General features: G+C 41.8%; 1 pseudogene; it reads right to left on the bottom strand.

Annotated features, from left to right (window-relative positions):
- Positions 1 to 7,548: 7,548 nt before the first annotated feature.
- LOC115836538 lies at positions 7,549 to 7,641 on the bottom strand (annotated as a pseudogene).
- Between the last annotated feature and the right edge of the window lie 807 nt (positions 7,642 to 8,448).

Raw genomic sequence — 8,448 nt, 5'->3', positions numbered from 1 at the left:
ACTTACGTAATTTTTCAAATTTATTGGCATATACGTGTTTATATTCTTCCCTATCGTTCTTTTAATATTCGTAGGATCTGTGATGATGTTCTCTCTTTCATTTCTGATTTTGGTAATTTGTGTCTTCTTGCTCAGTCTAGAGTCTTAGTGGTTTTATTAATCTTCTCAAAGAGCCAGGCTTTGGTTTCATTGGTTATCTCTATTGTTTGCCATTTTTGATTTCTTTTTACACGAGAGGAAATAGTAGTGATAGTTTACCCTTTGTCTCAGTGGTAAACAATATTAGATAACCATAACAATGTTAATACTAACTCAAGAACACATGACTAATAATTATTATGTAACCCCATTTTGGAGTATGAGGAAAGTGGAGGAAGAGAAGTAGTTTATGAAAACAATATCCTTATCTTTCTAATAGGAAGTCAATAATACACTAAAATAGATTAATCAACAAGTTGCAGAATAAATGTATCATTTTGAAATGTGAAAGGAAATACTGGAAGAAAGAGAGGAAGGAAAGGAAAATGGTAGTATTCAGCAAGAAAATTGGGGAGTTAGGTCAGAAACTTTTTTTTTGCATTGAGTATTTGACAAAATATATGAATGTTATTATATTGATAAAATAAAAATTAATCTAACACTTCAGTATCAGAATAGGAAAAAGTATGGCTGGAAAACAAGGTTTTCCAAGCCTGGGAGAGGGTACAGACATGTGACTTTGAGTAGTGCGGAAAGCTGCCTTTTATTTTCAGTTAGTTAAAGAAACTCTGCATTTGTTTTATTCTGATGGAATTATTATAAATGTGAAGTTATAAAGCCTGTTGTAATTGAATTAGGAATTGCCACATAACTATGTCCTTAACATCATATTAGATAGTTCTTTACAGTTTTCAAGGAGATTTCATATATATTGTCTTCTTTAAACCTCACTTTAGCTCCGTGAGCCCAGTGTTATTGTAGACGGCATCTTCACTTTGTAGCTGTGTTTCAGCTAAAAGATCTGCTCAAGGTCACACTGGCGGTAAGTACCTGGGGATGGACTACAAACTCATCACTTTCACTAAGAACTCCATAATATACATAGTTGAATCACAAAACAATTTTAAACATGTTGATTTATTTATCTGCTTGTTTTCATAACTATAACCTGATTACTTGAACAGTTGGTAGCAGAATAGAACATATATTGATGTTGCTTTGAATAGATGTGAATATCTGTGCAGCGATTACTTGCTGCATGACCTTGGGAACATTATTTAATTTATCTGAGCCTCTTTTTCTCCACCTGAAAAAGGATATTACTACCTTTCTCATAAGGTTGTTCTTCAGAGTTAACATAAGTAAAATGCTTATGACAGTACCTAGAATTTAGTATGGACTCAATAATTGCTTAATATTAGGTCATTTTTGTTAACTATACAAATAACTAAGATTATTTAATAATTCCTGCCTGCTATCTTTTGTATGAGAACCGCAATACTGCCTCACTATCAAAATGATGATATTGAGTTCTCCTAGTGAAATGCTCTGTTAAAAAAATGACACATTCATACGTGAACATCAAAGTTAAACTGAAATTACTTTAAAAATTAATTTACTTTTGAAGATCAACTTCCTAGTAATGTGAGTCACTAAGAATCTGAGGACATAGATAGAAATCCTGCTTTTGTAAGATAGCATATATGCAGAGAAAAATGTGGATGAGTACATATCAAACAGTTAACAGTGGTTATCTCTAAGGATTGGGATCATGGTAGGGGTGCACTGATCTAATTTATTTATTGTTTTTAGTGCTTTTTTTAAAAAAAATAGAAAGCATATACTACTTTTATTACCTGAAAAAATATGATTTAAAGATAATTATGTAAAAAATAAGCCTTACAGAAATCACAGCCTTATCAGAAATGTTTGTCATGACTTGCCCCACACTGACTTCTAGCGAAATGCTCTGAGATCTCCCTGAGGATTGACATCCCGCTGACAGGTCTGTGGTTCTAGGATTCGCAAAGGCACCAAGGAACCACTTGTACCGTAGAATTTGCATCTCGTTTCCACGTAGGAGGTGTGTTCTGTGGGGCACCCTGGGCTTGGTAGGCAAAACATTTTAGGAATAGAGAAAATGTGTTGGCTTTAAAGAAGAGATTTCACTGCTGGTCTTTCCAGCTATGACCTATGACCGGCTGTGGACATTACTGTAGTCAAAGCCATTTTAATTAAACACATTTATAAGCAGAATTAAAAAGGGACTGTGGCTGTTATCTCACACCCCGAGATGACATTCAAGCTTTGCTTTTTCAGTTATTCCTAAAGTTCTTTCTAAAACCAATGCTGCACTCAATTTTAGTCTTTCTCTCTCTCCCCTTCCTGCCCATCCGGGGTCTAGCCAAAGCTCCCTTCCTCAACTCCAGCTCCGTCTTTCCAGGTTTTCCCTCTGCCCGGCTCTCCCGGGAGCGGGAGGGGGTGGGGAGAGGCGGCTTTGGCGTCAACAGCAGCACGAGCTGCGGCTTCCTGCCTCCCCAGGCGGCTTCGGTTCCAAGGGTGCCCGGCTGCCCAGCGTCCCGCAGTGTCCAGGGCTTTCAGACCTCATCACCTAAGGTCCTAAAGATGTCCTCATTCTCCAGAGTGGCACTGTCTCTACCAAGGAGGACACTTTGAAAGTGTTGGTCCCGGCTAGAGGCGCCCTCTGTTACTGACTGGTACCTGTGAGTCTGTGTAAAAGCCATCGAGCCAATTCCACACACCCTCAGCAAATGAAACCTGCCGGTGGGATGCCCTTTGGCTTTTATTTCACCAGTGATCAGAAGCTGGCTGCCGCCCTGGTGGCAAGTGTGAGCTTACTGTCACTTACTGTCTGGGCAGCAGTTTATGACATCTGTATGGTTTTAACTCTCAACCTTTACACTCTCTTGAATAACAAATTTGAAAAGAGATGACTCCCGGGAAGACCTTCCCCAGTTTTGTTGTTGTTGTTGTTTGTTTGTTTTTCTTCTTTGAGACGGAGGGACTCTGGCTCTGTTGCCCAGGCTGGAGTGCAGTGGCGTGATCTCGGCTCACTGTAACCTCTGCCTCCTGGGTTCAAGTGATTCTCCCACCTCAGCCTCCGAAGTAGCTGGGATTACAGGCACCCGCCATCATGCCCAGCTAACTTTTGTATTTTGTATTTTTAGTAGAGATGGGGTTTTGTCATGTTGGCCAGGCTGGTCTTGAGCTCCTGACCTCAGGTGATCCGCCTGTCTAGGCCTCCCAATGTGCTGGGATTATAGGGCCAAGAACCCCCTTTCAAAGGAATTGAGAACATTTTAAAAAGATGTCATAGGCCATGTTCCGAAGAAAGAGAACCTTATGAGATTATTGATGACAGATTCTGAAGAATTAGCTGAGCTTTCTGATGGGTCATCAGAAATGTGGATGGGAGACAAAGGCTGTTCCAAAGTGTTCCAGGCCAAGGTCAGAGCAAAACTCGTGCATGTGTTGGGTATCTGGCCCCATTCGAGGTTGCTTTGGCTGGGCACGGTGGCTCACACCTGTAATCCCAGCACTTTGGGAGGCTGAGGTGGGCAGATCACGAGGTCAGGAGTTCGAGACCAGCCTGGCCAACATGGTGAAACTCCGTCTCTACTAAAAATACACAAATTAGCTGGGCATGGCGGCGGGCGCCTGTAATCCCAGCTATTTGGGAGGTTGAGGCAGGAGAATTGCTTGAACCCGGGAGGCGGAGGTTGCAGTGAGCCAAGATCATGCCATTGCACTCCAGCCTGGGCAAGAGCAAGACTCCGTCTCAAAAAAAGCAACCTCCCCCCACAAAAACAAAAAAAACAAAAGAAACAAATTTGCTTTGAATACAGTCCCCTATATACAGGGACTCCTATGGGCATCTTCTGTGATGAGATAGGATGTGGCTCAGGCTTTAATTTTTGTAACAAAACTGTAACTTGGGTATTTTCTTCCTCTGTACCTAGAACTTATGGGTTCTTTCCTAACCAGCAAGAGTCCTTATTTTCCAACAGGCGTATAAAATATGGTCATTAAGAGCATATCAGGCCAGTTACGGTGGCTGACACCTGTAATTCCAGTACTTTGGGAGGCCAAGGCAGGAGGATCGCTTGAGCCTAGGAGTTTGAGACCAGCCTGGGCAACATAGTGAGACACCATCTCTACCAAAAAAAGAGAAAAAATTAGCCAGACATGGTGGCAGGAGCCTGTAGTCCCAGCTACTCAGGAGGCTGAGGTGGGAGGATCACTTGAGACTGGGAGGTCGAGGCTGCAGTGAGCTGTGGTCACATCCTTGCACTGCAGCCTGGGTGACACAGCAAGATCCTGTCTCAAAAAAAAAACTAGTGTGAAGAAGAAAAAGAGCATATTATTTGAAGTCATACAATCTAGAGTCAGATTATCAGTTCTGCCACATATCATTGACAACATTTAACATGTCTGTTCCTTGATCTTCCCATTTGTAAGTCGCGTATAAGAATAGTGCCTACCCATAGGGTGGTTGTGAAGAATAGTGAAATAGGGTGTGTCAGGCACTCCAGATCTTACCTTGTGCTGGCAGATAGTACAAGGGAGGCACAGCAGAAGCAGGATTTGTTTTTGGTTTGCTTCTTGTTAGTGATGGTAAATGTTCGGCTCCTGCCAAAGTCCATTAAGAACAATGGTCTCTGAAAGTAATGATGATGGCTCACACCTGTAATCCCAGCACTTTGGGAGGCTGAGGTGGACAGATCACGAGGTCGGGAGTTTGAGACCAGCCTGGCCAACATAGTGAAACCCTGTCTCTACTAAAGATACAAAAATTAGTTGGGAGTTGTGGTGTGCGCCTGTAGTCCCAGCTACTCAGGAGACTGAGGCAAGAGAATTGCTTCAACCCAAGAGGCGGAGGTTGCAGTAAGCCGAGATTGTGCCACTGCACTCCAGCCTGGGCAACAGAGTAAAAAAAAAAAAAAAAGAGAAAGCAATGATGATAACAATAATCAACTACTGTTTACTGGATACCTACTACGTGCATGACCTTACTCATTTGGGTCTCACCACAAGCCTAGGCGAAGAAGCCCAAAGCACGTGCCATCCACCATTCCCTAGTCTAGTCCCTATGCTTGCTCTGATGGGACGAGCACAAGGCTAGCTGTGGAGGAGAAAGTTCTTTCCAAGGCTTAAGGTACCCTTATGTCCTCAACCTTTATTGAGGGTTGATGTGAGAAACAGCCATGTGACAAACATCTCTGAAGCTGTTCTTTATCTGTTATTGACTACGGTGCATTTCATTGTCTGGTGGCTTTAAAAGAAAACCATATATCATAAATTCCTTTGGGAATTAAAGGTTGTTTCTCTTGATGGTTTTTTGTGCTTCCTTTTATTAGACAGATGTCTTGGTCTAAGGCCTAGAGATTCTGATTCAGTGCATTTGAGTAGGGTGAGATGACCAGACTTTGAAAATGCCCCCTCCCTTTGAGTCCGAGGCACAGCCAGGGCTGGGAACCCCTCCTGTGGCTCTTGGTCAGCTCTCCCTGTGGTCCCTGATTGGGATCACAGAGCTAAGATTTGTGGTCCTTTTACCTAGGTTTTCTGATGGAATTTTTGCACCCTTTTCATGTCTTGTCTCTTGTCTCTTGTTGTTTTACTTCCCTTCCCTTAATATTTTTAGAATTCATGTGTCATTTATTGTAAAATACCTTGTCTGCTTTCAGCATAAAAACAAATGAATGAAAGAACGGGTGTCATTCTCCACCTAAAGTTTCCAACAGGATTTTCCTTAAAACACCTCCTTATTCTTTCCTTCTGTCATTCTTTCACCTACTTTGCTGTTTTTAATTAATTGCTTGACAAAGTAAACATTTATTTACTTTTAAATGACACTAATGTATTCTAAAGGGAAACTGGCTCCCTCTCAAATGTCTGGAGGCATCATAATTGTGAAGAGAGACTGTTCCAGGAGAAGGAGTTCAACCTTGAGGTAATGAGAGTGTTGTCTGGAGAGGACCATAATGAGTTCAAAGGAAGGTGCTGGAATAAATGCAGGCGTGGAGGTTGTTAATGCAATGTAGAGATTGTCTCATCTCATGGCCCTCGCACTCCATTCCACTGATGTCAGTTTAGTTACTTCCCTTGCTTGTGGTATGTCAACATGCAGCAATTATTTTGTTTTTGTTAACAATGATAGGACTTCAGTGCAATGAACTTGGCCTACATCCCTGAATGCTGCATTTACAACCAGCTTTCCTTGCTTGACAGCAGACTTCATCGAATAAAAAGAGGCAATTCCAAAGGTTATTGCAAGATTACAGCATAACAGGTCTGGACAAAGGCACTGTGGAATGTGGGAAGATGACTGACTGGGGCCTGGAGGAAGTGACATTGGCTTCAATGGGGCACCGTAGAGTCACACAGTAATGCACATGTGACCAGCTGCAGGTGTTTGCTTGATCCTATCTTCTACGTAAGAAAAAGGACTTTAAAAAAATCATTTAGTGTGACAAAGACTTCAGTACCATCAGATTATTAAAATTATCATACTGATGGAATGGTTTTTAAATTAAATTTTGAGTAATGTTGACAAACCTCTATATTGCTTCATCTGCTGCTAAATCAGCATAAGTGACTCACAACTAAGTTAATCAGCCATTTTCGTTCCAGAGGTTGATCTTAATCCAATTGTTTATTAATAACTCGAGTGCCCCTCTCTCTGTTTTCTGAAGGAATCGGTTGTTTATACTTTTCAAGTGCCTGCTCCAGGTTAACTTTCTTTTTCATTTTTTCTTTTTTTTTTTTTTTGAGATGGAGTCTTACTCTGTAGCCCAGGCTGGAGTGCAGTGGCATGATCTTGGCTCACTGCAACCTCCGCCTCCTGGGTTCAAGTGATTCTCCTGCCTCAGCCTCCCGAGTAGCTGGGGTTACAGGTTCATGCCACCACGCTTGGCCAATTTTTGTATTTTTAGTAGAGACAGGGTTTCACTGTGTTAGCCAGGATCTGGGTAAACTTTCACACTAGATGCTGTCACTGTCTTTTGGAAATTTACCACTGAACTGGGATGATACACCACATAGGAAAAAACCATTAGCAATACAAAGCAGTGTAAGTTAGCAGTGCTAACAGGTGGTAGAAACCCAAGCTGCCAGGAATTGAGAAGCAGGCATGACCACATGGGCTGGGGAGAGGAGGGAGTGATTCCCTAGAGATGGGACCTAGTCCATGGGAAAACCACATCCTTGTATACAGTAGGAACCCTCTTCTCCAGCCATGGTGGCCATGCATCTGTGGAATTTTCCTTTCCCTCTTACCACCACATCTTTGCCAGTATCATTTTTCCACCTAAAATGTCTAACCTTTTTGTTCACTTAACACAATTCTCCCCAAGTTTCCAAACTCAGGTTGTGGAGGTCCTTGACTGTGTGGCTTGGAAATGTGCACTTTCTGTTGTTGGAAATCACTACCTACTATTGAATGAGATTGTGAAATGATAAACATGAACCCTAGCTGGGTAATAAGAAGAGAATTGTTTCCAGACATGCAATACAACGGGCCTGTGCCTCCTGTTTACTCATTTGTTGTCACGCCAGCCCGATAATGTGTTGATAGATACGAAGGAACACATCTCACACATGAGCGTGAAAACCCAACCATCAGCTTATGAACTACAAAAGGATTATTATTTATTGTTTTTTTCTTGGACATCTGAGAAGGGGCTAAAGAGTTCACAGCCCAACCTGCTTTTATTGTGCTTTGCTTTATTGCACTTTGCAGATAGTATATTTCTTACAGATTGAAGTTTTGTGGCAACCCCGTGTGGGGCAAGTCTATCAGCATGATTTTTCCAGCAGCCTTTGCTCACTTTGTGTCTCTGTGTCATAGTTTGGCAATTCTCGCAACATTTCAGACTTTTCCGTCATTTTAATATCTGTTCTGGTGATCTGTGATGTTACCATTGTAATTGTTTTGGGGCGCCACGAACTATGCCTATATAAGATGATGAATGTAATTCACAAATGCTGTGTGTGTTCTGACCCCCTCCATCAGTCTGCTGTTCTCCCACCACTGTCCCTTTTCTTGGGCCTTCCTATTCCCTGAGATACAATGATGTTGAAATTAGGCCAATTAGTAACCCTACAATGGCCTCTAAGTGTTCAAGTGAAAGGAAGAGTTTCATGTATCTTACTTTAAATCAAAAGGTAGAAATGATTAAGCTGAGATAGCTGAAATCTAGGCTATTGTGCCCGAGAGTTAGCCAACTTGTGAATCAAAGAAAAAATTCTTGAAGGAAATTAAAAGTGCTACTCTAGTGAACACACAGATGATAAGAAAACAGAACAGCCTTATTGCTGATGTGGAGAAAGTTCTAGTGGTCTGGATAGAAAATCAAACCTGTCACCACATTTCTCTGGGCCAAAGCCTAATCCAGGGCAAGGCCCTAACTCTCTTCAATTCTCTGAAGACCAGGAGAGGTGAGGAGGCTG

The sequence above is a fragment of the Nomascus leucogenys genome, chromosome 8 (genome assembly GCF_006542625.1).
Source record: "Nomascus leucogenys isolate Asia chromosome 8, Asia_NLE_v1, whole genome shotgun sequence".
Lineage (NCBI taxonomy): Eukaryota > Metazoa > Chordata > Mammalia > Primates > Hylobatidae > Nomascus > Nomascus leucogenys.
This window is presented reverse-complemented; position numbering and strand designations above follow the sequence as displayed.